This window comes from Camelus ferus, chromosome 27 (genome assembly GCF_009834535.1).
Source record: "Camelus ferus isolate YT-003-E chromosome 27, BCGSAC_Cfer_1.0, whole genome shotgun sequence".
NCBI lineage: Eukaryota > Metazoa > Chordata > Mammalia > Artiodactyla > Camelidae > Camelus > Camelus ferus.
In genome coordinates, this window is record NC_045722.1 from 12,262,139 (window position 1) to 12,279,730 (window position 17,592).

Sequence of the window (17,592 nt, forward strand, 5' to 3'; positions counted from 1 at the left end):
GCAGGGCCGCCCTCCCAGCACACACACATACACACACACACTCACATCCTCGGCCGCTTACAAGAAGGCTCTGAGTTTTTAAAAGTAAACGCTACCGTTTCCGTTCTTGCCCTGGATTCAACTTTTGGAAAAAGGAACCGTTTTCCCTACAAATTCCCCCTCTCTCTGGTCCTCCCTTTGCTTCAGTCCCGCTCCCTCCCTTCAACCCTACCCTGGCCCCACCCCCAGCAGCCCTTCCCCTGAAGTCTCCATTCTGTCTCCCACCCACCAGGGATGGCAGTGTCCTGTCCCATTGGGAGGAGGGAAAGCAGCCCCCCAGGGGAGATGCCACACAGACAGCCCAATCTATGCCCCATGGAACAGGGCTTTCTTAAGGATGGAGCAGGGCAGTGAAGCTCCTATCAGGGCTCAGAGCATGGCCAAGAGATGGCCTAGTGACAGTAGGAGAGGACGGCTCAAGATGTGTTCCCATTCACAGACCCTCTTTCCCAGGGCAGCCCGTAGGTCCTGTCTCCTCTTCTGCTCTACTTGCGAGCAGACCTGTCCTCTTCCTGGAACTTGCCTTTCACTCCCACCTCCAGCTTCCATCCCTTGCTGCCACCACTCCCAAGATACTTCAGGGTATGTTCCTACAGGGGCAGCAAGGGTGCCCCAGCGCCTACCAGCAGGAATTTCTCAGGGACAGGATTAGACTCTTTCACACTCTTTTGATCACAACCCGCAGGAAAAAATGCAATATACAATGATCAAATTTGTGTCTATTTGTGAATATACATATATATTATCAACACATGTACACTCATATAGAACTGCAAAATATATATCAGACATAAAAGTTTCCAGAAGCAATACTTACCTTCACAATATGACATGCACTATGAGATTACTCTTTCCTATGTCATTAAACCTCCACTAAATTGGTTTCAAAACTGGCAGTTGAACAAATCCTGTGCTAGACGCTCTTGAGGGAGCTGACTAAAAATGCTACTCCAGGCAGGGGCCGTGGGCTCCCCCTGGCTCAGCTGAGGTCTTCCTAAGTGCCCAACAAGAAGGGCTTTGAACAGTACCAGGTTCTAGAAGGGATAATGAAAAAAATCCACCCCAAAAGTCAGGACCCACAGCCTTTTACTAAGACAGAATGTTCTAAATTAGTGCTATCCTGAGCTTAGGGTTTGTGACCCTGTGGAGGACAGAACCCACTGGAGGGGAGGAACTCAGGTTTGTGGTGCCCGCTGAGAGTCGAGCAAGGCACCACATTATGCCTTCTAATCCTCACAAAAATCCCCAATCGGAGGTTTTCCTCTCCTTTTCAGAGAAGAGGAAACTGAGCCTCAGGGAGGCTAAGTCATGTAGCTAGTAGTTGGCCAAGCTGGGATTCCATCCCGGGTCTGCCTTGACCGGCAGGCTGCCTGCCCACGTGGCTCTCCCCGTCTCCACCAGCTCAGGAGGTGAGCTCTTTCTCGGAGTTCCTCTCTGCCTGGGGACTTTGACAGGCCCTTCTGGTACCTGAGGATGGAGAGTGCCCCATCTTGGCAGGTAGGGGTGCAGGCTGGGATGAGGGTGTGTGTGTGAGACAGCTAGCGGGGCAAAATGTGTGCATGGGTGTGAGGTCAGGTGTGGCTCACACCAGACAGTGCTAGATCTCAAGCACCACTCAAGCACACAGAGACTCCCCCTCCAAAGAAGTAATAATTTATCTGTTGTTTTCCCCTCTGAATTCTTTGCTCCTGTATTGCAGGGGGCTTTCAAATAATAAAGAAAGAATCCTAATTTAAATATGATTTTCATTGAAAATTCTAGGAAAAGAAAAAGTACTTAATAAAAAAAAATAATATCAAACAGCTTTGGGTACTTATCCGGTGGCAGGCACTGTACTAAAGGCTTTGCTTAGGTCATGTCACAGCTACCATTTATGACCTGCTGTGGGCCAGCACTGAGCACAGGACCTGGTACCTAGGTGGCACTTCATAGATGTCAGAGAATGAATGAACACACCAGGTGTTGAGCTAGAAATGGCACATAATATACCTAATTTAAACACAAGTCGATGTAACCTAAGGAATTCAGTATTTCTCTGAGAGATATTTTCCACCCTTGGTAATTCATTCATCCAAAACTTTATAAACTGGATGGATTTTTGTTCTGTAATTTTTTCGTTCAAGTTAGAAACATCTCTCCTTCCCCTACACTCCCACTCTTATCAGGCCTTTGGGTTTTCTCCCCCATTGCCCTTCCATGGGGGGCAGTCTCTTCCTGGCTTGGTGATTGACAGGCCAATACTCCCACATCCATCTTCACAGAGCCTTCTAAGCTTCCTTGCCGAGGAGCACAGGCAACCTGATGGCCCATTCTCCTTGGCAATCCAGAAGACAAGGAAGAGAGAGAAGGATTAGAGCCCAGACCTCTGGAAACTTCAATCAGGACTAGTGATTGACAACGGCCTCAGAAAAACCTAGATTCTAGTCCTACTCCTGCTCATAAGCCACAGTCAACCTTTAGTGAATCATCATACTTTTCTGGGTTCACTTTCTCTCATTGTGAGATGAGATGAGGGTGTTTCCAAGGCTCAGGGTTCCCCCAGATTGTCAGATACCCACTCACTGCAGCATCCACAATCTGAAATGCCACACTAACCCAATTCAGCTTTGCATCTTCCTCCCTCCTCTCCTGGCAGCTAGCCACCCCCACAGAACTGGAATTTATGCATCCATCAAAATGCAGAGCTTCTTGGTGAAACACTAGAAGAACTCCAGCAGAACCCTGCTTATGACTGCAAGGAAGAGAATGATGAAAAAGTTTGAGTTGGATCCTGTCCCCCAACAGAAGATGACCCCATCCTTACAGTTTGCTCTGGCTTAGAATGTGGGTGCCGCTGACATTGACAACCACCCACCTAACCCCAGGGGTAGAAAGGATTCCTACTCCACCATCACTGGCTTCATCTGCAGAGGAACCCAGAAATAGAAAGGCTACCCATGGCCATGTGTCCTCATCTTCCCTTCTCTTCCTTGAGAACTGCCCCTTCTTGGCAGCAAGTTTAGAGCACTGCTCCTGTCTCCCTTGCTGGCAGCTCAGGAGCCCTGTCCCAGGTTCTGCCAATTTCTCTTGGCTTTTCCCTTCCCCTCCTGGTGCCCAGTGGTCAAGGAAGTGGGACCAAAGGGTTCCCTTAGCCACTGCTTAGGCACTTGCTAGGTACCTGACACACTGCCTGTGTCATTTCGTTTATTCTCCACTCTGCCAAGGAGGCCTCCTCCTTCTCCACTGATGGAGGGCAGGACAAGGCTCAGGAAGATGGAGCAACTCCTCCAGCTCAAAAGTAGTACAGTGGGATTTGAACTCACGGTTCCCGCACTCTGAAGCCACTACTCTGTCAGCTATGGCTCCTCCCAAACTTTGGGGCTTGAAAACACACGGGAGAGAGTTTGGAGTGAAGGCTGCCTTGTTCTCTGTTCCTTAATTCTGGGGACCAGGAGACAAGAGGCCCTCTTCACGTGTTCTTTCACCCCATTCACTCTGCCTGTAACAGCCAGAAAGTTTGCTCAAGTTCACTGCGGACGCAGCTGGTGGATGTCGGAGCCCTCAGCACACACCTCCTCTTGGGGAGACCGAGGCGGAGCAGCCTCCCGCACAGAGGGGGCAGCCGCAGCACCGCTCCTGGCTCTCCAGGCGCCCTCTCTCTGGAGAGCAAGAGACATTTACCTTGAAGAGTTGGGCTCCCTTCTCCAAGAACTTCAGTCCCATACACCTGGCGAGGCGGCGGGGGCTTCTGGGGCCGGGAGGCCCGGGTCTCGGTGCGCCGCGGGAGGGACGCTCTGCGCGGGCGCTGCGCACCCCTCCTCCTGCCGGCGTCCTGTCCGCAGGTCCCCTCGGGCGGTGGCCGCAGCGGCAGCGTCTGGGTTGCGGAGTCCCGGCCGGCTGAGGGAAGGGACACTGAAAGGCGTCCGGAGCCCCCTGACAGCCGCGTCAGATGCCAGCCGGCGAGGGTGCGGAGAGAGAGACCTTGAGCAGCGCCGCGCGCGTCCTCAGCTCTGCGAGCCCCTCTGGAGCGGCGGGAAGGTAGGTGGGCGGGCACGGCGCGCGGTGACACATACATAGGGGCGGGCGGGGGAGGGGAGGGCTCGGGAGGGGGGCGGGAGGGGGCGAGCGCGAAGGGAAACCCCACCCCCGGGGGACCCTGGGGCGGCCGACGGGGGAGGGGAAGGCAGAGGCGTCTGGAGCGCGCTGGACCCCGGCTCCGGACCGGCGCGCCGCTGGGGAAGCCGCCGGGCGCGCAGGGCGCGAGAGGAGCGCTCCCTGCGCGGCGCGGCCCCGCCAGCTCCAGGGCCCGCGGGGAGACGGCGGCGCGGGAAGGGCTGGAGGGCCCGCGTCTGCAATGCGGTCGGCCGCTCCGCAGTCGGAGGGGCCCCGGAAGGCTGCACCCGCACAGCAGCCCTGGCGGACCCGGCTCCGCGGTCGTCGCTGCCGGACGCGGCTTCCCGGCGCCGGCGCGGGGTCTGCAGCTGATGCCCCGCAAGACGGGATCCGGAGGGGCGCGGTCCTCTACCCGCAGGCCACGATTTGGAAGGACCCTCGTGAAGAGCTGGCTGAAAGTTTTGGGGAATGTAGTGCGCCGAGTTGGCCGCGTAGTGCGGGGAGAGGAGGAGGTTAGGGGGCAGCGGAGGAGGTTAGGGGGCAGCGGAGAGTAGTGCTGGGGGCTGGGAGCCTCAGGGCCAAAGGCTGAGTGAGGGTCTTCAAAATCCAGGACAGACCAAGGACGTCTCAAACGGAGGAGGAATTCTCCAGTACTTCTGTAGCTCCAGGGAGCACCCTCCTCAATAATTTTGTTTCCAGGCAAAAGAATAAAAGAACTTACAGCTCTTGAGCTTGTTGCTTGACATACATTAATGTCTCATTTAATTTTCTCAAAGAGCCCAATGAGGTAAATATTACAACCACCCCCACCGCAAAAGATGTGAAAACTGAGGCTCAGAGGGTGATGGAGTTACCTCTCAAGGTGGGGTCTGAATTCAGACCCAAGGTCATGCTCTCTCTGCTACACAAGCTGCTAGTTCAGCCGCAGCACTTTTGGGGGGACCTAGGCTGGCTGGTGGCCATCAGGATCCTTATGGAGGAAGCTGCTGGTGACTGACATTAAGATTTAGTGACCTTGGTCAGTGTGGGAGAAGCCGCCTGACCCTTCGTTGGGCAGGACTGAATGAAGGGCAAGAAATAGGATCTTTGTGGGCTGCCTGTTACAGAGATAACAGGCTGAGCTTTTCCTTGATAAAGAGGAGCCAGAGTGCCTCAGTTTCCCCAAGGTGACGACTCTGGAATTGTGTGGGTTTTTACTAGCTGTCTCTGCTGGGGGGGACAGGACTGGCCTTGGGCCAGCATATTCTCTGGAGTGCCCCTCTTCCCTGCACAGGGCAGTGAAGCCTGGGAAGGGCGTGATGCCCACTCCACCCACTGGGCCCAGGAACTGGGGCTAAGGTGTTTCATCGCTTGCCAGTTCTCTGCTTGACCCTTGTTCTACCTGAGTCTGCTGGTGTCTCCAAGTCAGGTCTCCAAGTCAGAGCACTTTGGGTACTGCTGGCATCATGGTGACCAGAGCCCCTCAGGGAGAAACAGTGTCTTTCCTCAGACAAACAGATGGGGTGAAATCTTATTAGTTACTGACCCCAATGTCCAGACCAGGGGAAATGATCCTTTAGGAAAAGAAACAGTTCTTAAAATTCCAACAGAAGGGTCATGGATTCTTATGTCAGTATTTATTCACTTGATGCTCTAGGTAAGAACAAACCACACCCTCATCTGTAAAATGGGGTCATATCTGACATACATCCCAGGACATGTGGGGTTAGTGAAGGACAATTCAATTTAAGGACAAATATTAATTAGATAATTAATCTTTGTAATAAAGGGAGAGGATGTTTATTGATCATCTAGTTTGTAATGAGGCTAAGAAGCATATAGTAGGCACCTATTATGTGCCAGACACAACTTGATACAACGGCCTAGCAGGTGGTTCTTATTCCCATTTTACACACTAGGAAACTGAGACTCAGAGGCCACCCAGGTAGCGAATGAGTGCAGGTTGGCATGACTCCACACTGCATGCCCTACAGGCTACTGAAAACCCAGTGTGATGGGGAAGCATTTGGACACTTTAAAGACTGTGTTCAGAGACTCAAAGGACATTAGTGTCAGAAGGCCCTTGGTGGCATATGGATGCTCCCCATTCAATGCAGGAGTCTACACAAGGAACTCCTTGTGTAGTGTTTCTGATCCTGGGCATCTCTCCTCTGCTTGAATACTTTGTAGTTGCCCACTGCGTTTTCCAGGCTTCCTGATCCGGTCTGCTGTCATGGGCAAGTTCTAACCTCTCACTGCTCAAAGTGTCTACAGACCAGTATTGTCAGCTGGGAGCTTGTTGGAAATGCAGCCTCGCAGGCCCACCCCAGACCTCCTGACTCAGAATCTGCGTTTTCATACGATCTCCCAGGTGTTTTCTATGCCTGCTGATGTTTGGGAAGCACTGTGCTGGCATCATTCGGCAGGTTTACTCATTCAATCACCAAGTTACGGAAGAAGAGAATCTCAGAGCTGGGAGGGCTCTTAGACAATGTTGAGGACAATTTTTCTTGTGTCTTTTCTCAGCCTGGGATGGTGTTCTAGAACAGGGCACCAGAGACGGCCTTCACCACTACGGCCATGGCTCCGTAGTATTATGGAGTTATTATAGCTGTGTAACACACCACCCCCAAAACTTATTGGCTAAAAACAGCAAGAGTCATTTAGTATCTCTGATGGTTTCTATGGGTCAAGAATTTGGGAGATGCTCACCTGGGCATTCTGGCTTGGGCTGTCTAATAGGGCTGCAGTCAGATGTCAGCTGTAGCTCGGTCAGCTGAAGGCTTGACTGGGGCTTGAATACCCATGTCTAAGGTAGCTCACTCACCTGGCTGGCAAGTCGGTGTTGGCTGTTGGCCAGTGGCCCAGTTCTTCACCATACGGTGCCTGCCAGTGGATCTGCCTCATGGTATGATGCCTGGCTTCCACCATAGTGAGTGATACATGAAGCCAAGGGGAATCCATAATGCTTTTGTGTCCTAGCTTTGGAAGTCACACACTGTCATGTCCACTGTATTGTTTGTCACACAGGGCCAGCCCTGAATTAGTGCGGGAGGGGACATACAAGGATGTGAAAACCAGGGGGAGGGGATTGCTGGGGGGCATCTTGGAGGCTGGCTTCCACTCTCCATTAAACTGACTCTTAGAGGATGGCCAGTCTCCCAGTCTGTCTAACTGTATCACCATGGCGTGTCTCATTAAGCCCCAGTACAAGATGATTGCAGAATTCCTCTAAAGCATCTTTCCAATACCCCTGTACAAGCGAGTGGTCTAGCCTGCTCTCTGGGACAACACTTGTGTCCCAACTTCTGCAGAACAGCCTTCATTTAGCCAAAGGGGATTCTCATATCACCCCTCTATGTCTCTCCTTACAGCAGAATGCCTGTAGGTCCCTCAACTATTTCCCAAAGGTGTTTCCTCTGGCTTCCTCGCTCTCTGGAAACTCCTGTTTGTAGATGCCCCTCTAACATGTAACTCCTATCACCTGATGCTCAAGCCCAGCTGTGCCCTGACCAGGGTGGAGCCAGGACAACCTTCCGTCTCACAACTTGGGCATTTCACTCCTGCTGGTGCTGCCAAAGATTGTTGAGTTTCAGGGCTACGTCAAGCTTTTGGTTGATATTGAAACTTGTGAACAATTGAAACCATCAGACTGTGTTCATGCTGGCCACCAGGAAAGGGCTTCCTTTCTCAAGAAGAAAGACAGAGTTGAGGAAGGGGAGGTTTCCTGTGTACTCAAGAGCATTGGATGTGAATCCCCGTTCTGGCACAGAGATCTTGGGCAAGTGTTGTAACCTCTCTGGGTCTTGGTGTTTTCATCTGTGAAACAGAGCTACCTTATGGAATTGTTGTGAGAATTAGAATAAGAGCTGGGATGTCAGCACCTAGCAAATGATCTGGCTCAAGGTGTTTTCTTCCCTGCCCCCTTCCACTGTAATTCGATGTCCCTGAAAAAGTACATTCTCTTCTGCACGCTGGTTTCTGAGTTTGTAAAAGAAACTAAAAATACTCACCTCATAGGAGTGTTGGCGGTGATTAATACTATATGTAATGTGTGTAGAAAAATGTTGTGATCCTTTCTGGAAGCAAAGGGCCATAGAAATATGATATAGAAAAGCCTTCTTATTGCAGAACTGGGCTGGGGAGTGGAGTCTTCTGAGAACTAGTAGAACATTTGAAAAGTACCATTTTATTTCTTTAACACTGTGCGAGAGACAAACTCAGAAGGAAGTGTTCTATAATAAAAAGCATGGGGTAAGTTAATGAAACACTTATGATTCCACACAGGACTGTGTGGAAGAATGACGTATGGTCACAGGAAAGTGCTGTGTCACTTAAGACATGGAAACTGAAGGGCACATTTATGGAAACTCTCCTTTCTTGAAGATTCAGTTTGATTTTTTTCCCCCTGAATTCATCACAGGTTCTATTTTCAATAAACCTTGCCATTTATAAAAAAGGAAATGATGGCAAGCATTTTACTTGTTACTGTGTGACTCACTTGTGTTTTATCAGTGAGAATACGCAGGGAATGATGCTAAGTGGGGTGTTACCGTGTTGGCTTGTATCATCATAGTTGTCATCGTCTTCATCATCGTCACCAATTACAACATTTTTCAAGCAGGTCTGGGGTAAGAGGAGGGATAGAAGGATGCTTCCCCAGGCAGCCCCAGCCCCAGCCACGCTCCTGGGAGCCTCCTCACCTTCTTTCTTCTGACCCTGAATCCTATAGGGCGCCTCCCACCCCCAGACCTGAGCTGGCTCTTCCCTGCTCTTTCCTTTATTCCAGCCGTCAGTCTTTTGGGATGGACCTCTCAGCCCTTGTCACATTGGCTTGATGTTTTTATTTTCTTTCATTGATAAACATTGGGTCATTCGGAAAAATTTTTGTCTCAGATTTTTATACAGTGTGGTTAGATACAGAATGCATATAAAATGAACAAATATGGTGTCCCACAAACAAACGCTTGCTAGATATGAAATATAAGAGGGATAGACAGCAACCCCATAGTTTGAAAGTGATCTGCTAAGACACGGGCGTGACTTTTCCCCCACAAAACTGGGCACTCATTTGGTACGCAGTGCTGGGGAACAGTCGTCTTGACATTTTAGTTGCTGCTCTTGGTTTATTCGGTTTTTTTTTTCTTTTAATGAACATTCCTTTACGGAGAGAAAACCCAGAATATATACAGGGAAAAATCCACATTTAAGCAGATTGATTATCTTTTATTTTTAGGACATTTACTTGTTAGCATTTTAATCTTGAAATAGTCATCAAAAATAGGCATTATCAAAATGCTGTAGGGTTCTCTGTCTAGCCTCGAAATCCCAAGTTTAAGAAAATAGAATTTCAGTTCTTTCATGGGCTAGCACAGCCTCATCATCATGGTTATAGTTATTGTTTATTTGTTTGTTATTTATTTATTCATTATTGTGTTAAAATACACATAACGTAAAATTTATCATTTTATTTTAAGTGCACAGTTCAGTTCAGTGATACTAAGTACATGCACATTGTTGTGCAACCATCACCACCATCCATCTTTAGAACTTTTTCATTTTCACAACTGAAACGCTGTACCCATTAAACACTAACTCCCCATTCCTTCTGTCGCTCCAGCACCTGGCAACTGGCATTCTACTTTCTGTCTCTATGAATTTGACTACTCTAAGTACCTCATATAACTGGAATCACACAGTATTAATCCTTTATTGACTGGCTTATTCACTTAGCATAACGTCTGTAAGTTTCCTCCGTGTTGCAGCATATGTCAGAATTTTCTCTATTTCACAGTAACACTTAGTGCGTACGTACTATGTGCTAGTCCCTGTGCTGAGTGCTTCGTTAAACCTCACAATGACCCTGTGAAGTCTTGCTGGCTCCATTTCACTGCTGAAGAAACTGTGGACAGGGAAGGTAATAAGCTGCTAAGTTCATGTATTTGCTAAATGACAGAACCAGGCGTCTAACCCAGGCCACCTGGCTTCAGAGCCCTCATACTTAAAGAGAATGTTAATATCAGCTGTTTACTGATTACCTACTATGTGCCTGGTACTAGGCTAGGTACTCTACCAACATTTCCCCCCTCCCTTTCTTTCTTTTGATATACAATTTACATAGAATAAAGTGCATCTGAAGTATACAATCAGTTAATTTTTACATCAACAAACACCATTGTAATCGCAACCAAATCAAGATGTAGAACATTTTTAGCTCTTTAGAAGGTTCTTCTAGTCTGTATCCCCCAGCCCCTCCCTACCCCGGGGAGATCACTATTCTGACCTCACTGACAGACCAGTTTTATCTATTTTTTGCTTGGTAGAAATGTCATCTTCCCACGAGTACTCCTTTTTGTCTGGCTTCTTTCACTCAAACCAGAGGCAAACTGGAGAGTGTGTGCCCCATCCAAAGGGACAGCCGCTAGCCAGCTCCAACTGAATGTCGCCATTCAGAAGTTCAGGCTTAATGTTGTTGGATCAGGGACTAGCAGTAGTAACAGTAGTAGCAGTAGTTATTGTTGTTTTCCTTGAGAAGCCAAATATCTAGATTTTTATGAAATATCAAATGAGGATTAATTTAAAAATTTAAAATATAATGTGTGTCAAAACACTGAAGGATAGGCAAAACCCGTCTATGGGAGGTGGGAAAATACTACAATGTTGGCAGTGAGAATGGACAGAAAGGGGCATTTAAAAGGAAGAATCAAAGGCACTGATCTTGAAGGAGAGAGAGAGAAGCAAGAATCAAATATGGCCTCAACCTTCTGAAGCTGAATAACTGGGAATGGGGAGTCCCTGTCAGCAACAGGGAAGTCGGGAAGGGCAGCTGGATTGGGGAGTAAAAACAGCGAGTCCCTTGTAGACAAGTTGGGTTTTCCAAGGTGGAGGGACATCCAGGGAGAGGTGGCCAGCAGGCAGAGGGAAACGTGGGGCTGGGGCTTGGGGAAATGCTCAGCCTGCAATTCCACGCATCTGGTTTTAGTATAAGAATAGGCAACGCTAAATTTGGGTCAACAAATGCTAAAATAATGCTTTAATTGCATTCTCTAACTAATTAAGGGAGAAAGTAAAGGGACAGAAAAGGGGGAAGAAGAGAGGTTGCTGTACAGAAATGCAAGGATACTCAGAAACAGGGAGGGAATATCAGAGACCCTGAGACACCAAGGAAAAGTGATGCATGCAAGGGAGTTCTAGAGGAAAAGAAATGTAGACAAGTGTCAAGCGATGAACTTTTGTCAGGTGTAGACAGAGCTAGAGTTTGATTGCATGGCAACAGCATTTTGTGGCTTTGTGGCTAATGAATTATTTTTAATGTTGCATTTTTGCAGCCATAGGCACATATATGAGGCTAGTGCTTTGTGGCATTACCCTTAGGTGCAAAGAAATAAGATCAACAGCTATAATCTTCTTATATACACTGGCCAGGTCTCATCATGGAACCATGGCACCAAGTCAACCGTAGGCCCCAGATCAAGTCAGACTTTCAACCCCTCAAAAGTCACATCAGCCTTCCTGAAGATCCCTGGCTTAATAAAGGCTATGTAATTCAGGCTAGAAGTTCTCCACAGAGCTGTGTCAGAGCCAGTTTAACCTTTGAGGGATGAAGAAGAGAAAAGAGACGTGATAAAATTCATTCAGCTTATTGGGGTGGGGGTGTCACTTAATTGTTTCTCTTTCTTGCTTCCCATTTTCCACAATTGCAGGAATAGGGCCATCGAGTTCCGCTATTGTGCCTACAGAGTTTTATAAAATGCTCGATCAGGTCCTAAGTTGTGTGTGTGTGTGTGTGTGTGTCAGAAGATTAGTAGCTACCAAAGGGATGCTTACAATTTAATTTGGAAACAGATAATTGACAAATTAGAGTGACTTAAAGCCGTAACAAACAAATATATATATATGTATATAAAAATTAATACTTGGTAAAACTCACTGATCAAGAGGAAATAGATGATAGATGCAGAGAAGAGAAAGTTTAGCACTGAGTGGAGTGAATCAGGGAAGACCAAGAGGGCAAGGAAAGTCTATGAATTACCCGGGGGATAAGTAAATAGAAATTACACTGGAGGAGCAGAAAGCTTCCACCCCAAGCACCCTCAGTCTGAAAATCAGTTGTTGCCTGTGCCCAGATGAGCTGGGTCCCACTGCCTGTCCAAATCTCACACCCATGCATTTTCCCCCCTCATTCCTGGCCCCTCTGCAGGCCTGGGTTGGAAACGTGGCTTTTCCAGAGTCAAAAGCCAGAACACAAGGCACCTATTCACCCCGCTGGGTTTGAAATTCTCCTTCGAAATTCCTTTAACTGCAAACGTCTTCTCCCAAGTACACTGTGCATCTTTTCAAATTTCAGACATAAACAGCAGTGTAGCCCCGCCTGGCAACCCCCTCTCACCCTCCTGATAAAAATAGAAGGGGCTGAGGTGGGGAAAGCCGTGGGTTCAGTGGGGTTTTGTGGATCAGCTGTTTGTATGGGTGTTCCTGACCCCTCTGCCTATTTTGGGGAGGGGTGTCTCTCGGGGGAGCTTCGAGCTGGATTCTCGGGGGATTTGTCATCCCTGGCACCTTGGTCCCTTCCATTCTGGGCCCAAGACTCATCTCTGTGGTTGTGTGTTTAACTCTGTGTCCCAGGGAGAAACACGTTTACCTGTGGTTATTGGCTTGGGTGTCAACTCTTGGTGGCTGCAGGGGATGGAAAAAATGGTGGGAAGAGGTGCGGGGAAGCAGTTCGTTTGCCGAAGCCATTGGCATGAAGACTTCTGGTGGACACCCAATTGCACATGGCGGAGTCCTGGGTGTGGTGTGAGTTTAAATCAAGGCAGGCACCACGACCTTACGAGCAGGTGAAGGGCTTTTGGAAGTAACAAGCTGTTACCTTGTGCACTTGGTTCTTGCTGTACAGGACAGGAGTGAGTAAGCAGGGCAGGGTGAATTGTCAAGTTCACTAGGGCTTATGAGACCTGTTCTAGTTCCAGCTGCACCATTTACCAGCGATGTGACCTTGGACCTCAGTCTTCTCCTCAGTAAAAGAGGAATGGTAGTATCCCATAGAAAGATGCAGGGTGGGCTCCTGCTGCTTCTCTGCATCCAGTGGCTTCTGGTTGCGCTCAGGACACGATGGCCAATAGTGCCAGAATGACCTAGTCCTGCCTCTCTCACTTCATCTCCCCACAAGTCACCTTGTGCTTCTCCTCTGTGTTTTGGCTCCATTTCTTCTTGAGATTGTACTTTATATGTCACAGAGGCCTTCCCTGACCACTCAACTTCTCTGCCTCCCCCAGTTTCTATTACAGCATCTCATTCCTTCCCTTCCTGGTCTAGACAACTGCTTGCTGGTGTATATTTTGAGCTGTTTACTTGTATAGTGTCCACTGCCCTCTCTTACCAGACTCTGAGCTTCATGAGGGTAGGGACACACATCTGAGCTCCCACCACAGTGTGGGCCCATACACAGCCTCCCAATCCATATTTGTTGAATGAATGAATAGGTCTATTTTGTTCTCCTTTGTGTCTCCTGTGTCTGGCACATTTAGAGACTCTATAAGTGAATCATAATAACTCACATGCATTGAGCACTCTGTGTTAAGCCTTGTTCTAAGCATTTTATGTCTAGTAACTCATTTAATAAGTATAGTAATCTTAGGATTTGTTAATGGCCATCACAAATTATTCCTGTTTTACAAAAAAATGGTCAAGCACCTTGCCCTAAATCATAGCAAGTGGAAGGCAGAGCAGATTCAATGCCAGACAATTAGCTTCCAGAGACTGTGACTTTAACCTCTCACAATCTTGCCTGAATGAGGATTGAGTGAAAGAGAGCAACTAGCTCATTGCAGAGACTCATAAACTTCCGTTTATTCTTTCCCCTTCCCTGCCCACTTGATTGAAAGGGTCAAATTAGAGCTTTATAAGACAGTAAAGATGTGTAAAGTATATAATCACGAACAGGAATGGATGGGAACTGTAAGGGTGGGTGGGGTGAGGCCTCAGTACTGACCAGTCAGCCGCTATCAGTAAGGAGAACTTCCTGGAGATGGTGTGGTTGGGAGATGTTTAAATGATGGGAGAGAAGGGTGATGACAGGCCAAGGCCATGGCCTGGGGCTTGACTTGGCAAGGGTGGAGAGCAAAGAAAGGCTAGAAACTACAAATCCCATGAAATAGCAAGTTAGAAAATTGATGGGAGAGCAGGAGCACTGCTAGGACTCATGAGAACATAAAGCTGAGGATGGTGACCTAGCAGGGCCATCAAGCCAGGACCCACAGATGGGAGTTCTCCTTGAATAAGATGAAACCACAGAAGAGGTAGAGTCATCTACTTTCATCAGGCAAGAAATGTTCAAGCTCCAGAGTCTGATGTCAGACATCCGTTCACACGTCATGGTTCAACTTCTGGTATTTGGTCGGCAGCCTTAGCTTTGCCACTTGTAGCTGCCTAACCCTGACCCTAACCTTCCACCAGAATCTACCAAATCCTGAAGAGCTGATACCTTTGGCTCAGAGATCATTGACTTGGAGTCTTTGAGCTGGGCAGGATTCTATGGCATCTTTATTTTTTCATTTTGTTAAGACTAAGGTATTGACTTGGACCCAAAATTTAAAGTGGATGATTGGAGTACAAGGCAGTGTGGGTCATAGAGAGTAGTGATATTGACCTTGTGCTGTACTGGTTGGCCTTTGGCCCATGTTTCAGTTGGGACAGGCTTGGTTATGCTGCAGTAACAACAGTGTCCAAATCTCAGTGACCTGAAATAACAAAGATTTAGTTTCTGCCCATGTCCGCTGTGAATAGTTGGGTGCTTTGCATCAGGTTGTCATCCTTCATGTCAGGCTGACGGAGCACCCACCATCTGGAACATTGCTGGTTTCTGTGGCAGAGGGAAAAGAGAGTTCCAAAATGTCGTATATCAGCAATCAAGTACTCCAGCTTAGAATTGGCACATGTCACTTCCGGTTGCAGTTCACTGATTAGAACTAGTCATGTGACCCCATCCAGCTATTGGGGGAGAGAAAATGTAATCTTATGTGCCAGGTGGATGAAAAGCTGGAATATTGTGAAAGGCATAATTACTGCTTTTAGTCAATCTTTCAGTGGTGGAGTAAGGTTTGGGCTCCATCTGGCTATTTCAATCACTGGGATCCCTTCTTTAGGTGTCAGAATGTTTCCCAGAATAGATGAGGGTGATATGTTGCACTGGGGGTCCTGGATGAGCCCATCATTGGATCCCTGTTGCCAGAACAGCCTTCATACTCTGATAGGGGTCTTGAACATTTGGTGGAACATTTAGCCATTTGCCTGTGGTCTAGGCCTGCTGTTTGGAAAGAGAGGAGAGCCACCTCCTCCCTGTGTTCCTTGCCTGGGCATTTGGGGACTGGAGGCCCCACTTAAGATGTGCTCAAGTCTTTGACACAAAGCAGTGGGTTCAGGTGCTTGCCAGGGTGAGGTGTCCTCTTGGCTCTAGGACTGTTAGCTCCTCAAAAGGCCCCATTCCTTCCTCCTGGCTTTATTCCTTGTCTTCTGGGATCAGATTTTGGAGACCACTGGGCTTTCCAAAAGTGGAGGCATCACTGGAGTTGGCTGTGGTCTTGCAGGCTACAGACTTCCCATTTTGGAACCCCTTGCAGGCTTACCTGCTCAGCTGGTCACTGAGGAGCTCTACTGATACCTAAAGATGATACAAACAGAGTATGATTACAAGAAAAGAATGGAGCAGCTCTTGTGGTGAGAGCAAGGACTCAGGGAGGCATAATTGGAGCCACAGGGCTCAGCTTTCCCAGTTGTGGCTTCGGCCTGGCTCCAGGAAGCCTGCCCTTCCTCACTCAGCAAGGGAGGGAGATAATTCCTGGCTTATTGGGACAAGGGGAGGATACAGGCTAAGAGATTCCAAGCTGTCTCCTTAGGCAAGGCCCATATAACAAAATCCAGGGTGTTGTGTTGGGACTAGGGCCTGAGAAGCTTCAAATTGTTTCATTTTTGGTCCAGGGAAGTCATGGGGTGTTGGCCTGGGTCCATCCCTGAGAGTCTAGGAAGTCTATCAAGACCTAGGAAGAGCCAGGAATGGGGAATGGAGGTGGGGATCAAGGGCCAAGTCATAGGAGAAGGCCTGATCATCCGTAGCTGTGCTGTGCAGGGCAGGGCCCACCTGGAAAACAGGTAACGGCTTTAAGAGAAATCAGAGTTAGAGCAGGTGCTTTTGTTTATTCATTTTACCTGTTGGTGAATATTTAAATTGTTTCTAGATTCAGAATATTGTGAATAAAGCTGTTACAAGCAAGTTGTGTGTATGTTCATGTGTGTGTACTTGTGTCTTATTTCTCTTGGGTAAGTATCAAGGAGTGGAACTGTTGGGTTATACTGTAAGCATATGTTCAATTTAATAAGAAACAATCAAAAACTTTCCCAAAGTAGTTGTACCATTTTGAATTCCCATGAACAATATATGAGAGTTTGAGGTGCTTCACATTCTTACCAGCGCTTGATTTTGTCAGCCTTTTATTTATTATATATGTAATATGTATTATATGTATATATAATTAATAAAAATATATAGTTTAACTTTAATTTAAAAATATATAATGTATAATAAATATATGTATTTGTGTTGGAGTTATGGGTTATGTTTAATATATATGTATAGATAATATATATGTACCTATGGCCATATATATTATATACGTACATATATATTTAACTTTAACTAAAAAATTTACTTGTTAAAAAAATGCTTTTTTTCCTAAAACAAAAAAGTCAAAAAGTTCATGACAAGCTCATGCACAAAGGTGATATTCTAATATTACTGGAAAATCAGAAACTGAGCAGTTTATTTCTGAAGATACCTAAATATGAACCAAATGATATTTGGTATAAAATGTAGATATTTAGTCAAGTGTAAAGTTGTAGACGTATTGAAATCTTTCATTTTTATTTTCTAAAATTTTAAGCGTTGAAAACCAGACATAATTCTTCAAAATGTTATTTCACAATTTCTACCAGCCCAAGTCTTGTTATCAGAACACGGAGCACTTCATGAATTTGCATGTCGTCCGTGCGCGGGGGCCGCGCTAATCTCTGTATCATTCCAGTTTTTGTATGTGTGCCTGTCAGTCTTTTAAATTCTAGTTATTTAAATGAGTGTATAGAGGCACCTCACTGTGGTTGCAATTCTGCATTTCCTTAATTGATTAATACTGAGCACTTTTTTGGTGTGCTTGTTGGTCACTTGTATATCTTCTTTATGAAATGTCTGTGCAAGTCTTTTGCCCGTTGTGTATGTACAGGGTGTGGTTGAATTTCTCACTGAACTTTGAGTTCTTTGTACATTTTGGATGAAGTCCTTTGTGGAATATAAGTATTGCAAATATTTTCTCCCAGTCTGTGGCTTCCCTTTTCATTTTCTTGACAGTGACTTTCAAAGAGCAGAAGTCTTCAGTTTTGATAAAGTTCAGATTTCCAATTTTTCCTTTATAGTTGGTGTTTTTTGGTATCCTA

General features: G+C 47.1%; 1 protein-coding gene and 1 pseudogene across 3 annotated transcripts in view; both read right to left on the reverse strand.

The window, feature by feature from the left end:
- Positions 1 to 4,056, reverse strand: part of ACAN (aggrecan) — a 61,116-nt gene extending 57,060 nt beyond the window's left edge. For all 3 annotated transcript variants that reach the window (XM_032468992.1, XM_014565922.2, XM_032468991.1), the window contains exon 1: positions 3,700 to 4,056. The gene's annotated coding sequence lies outside the window, so the exon portion shown is untranslated. The remainder of the gene's footprint in view (positions 1 to 3,699) is intronic.
- A 13,056-nt stretch (positions 4,057 to 17,112) lies between these two features.
- LOC116660299 lies at positions 17,113 to 17,208 on the reverse strand (annotated as a pseudogene).
- Between the last annotated feature and the right edge of the window lie 384 nt (positions 17,209 to 17,592).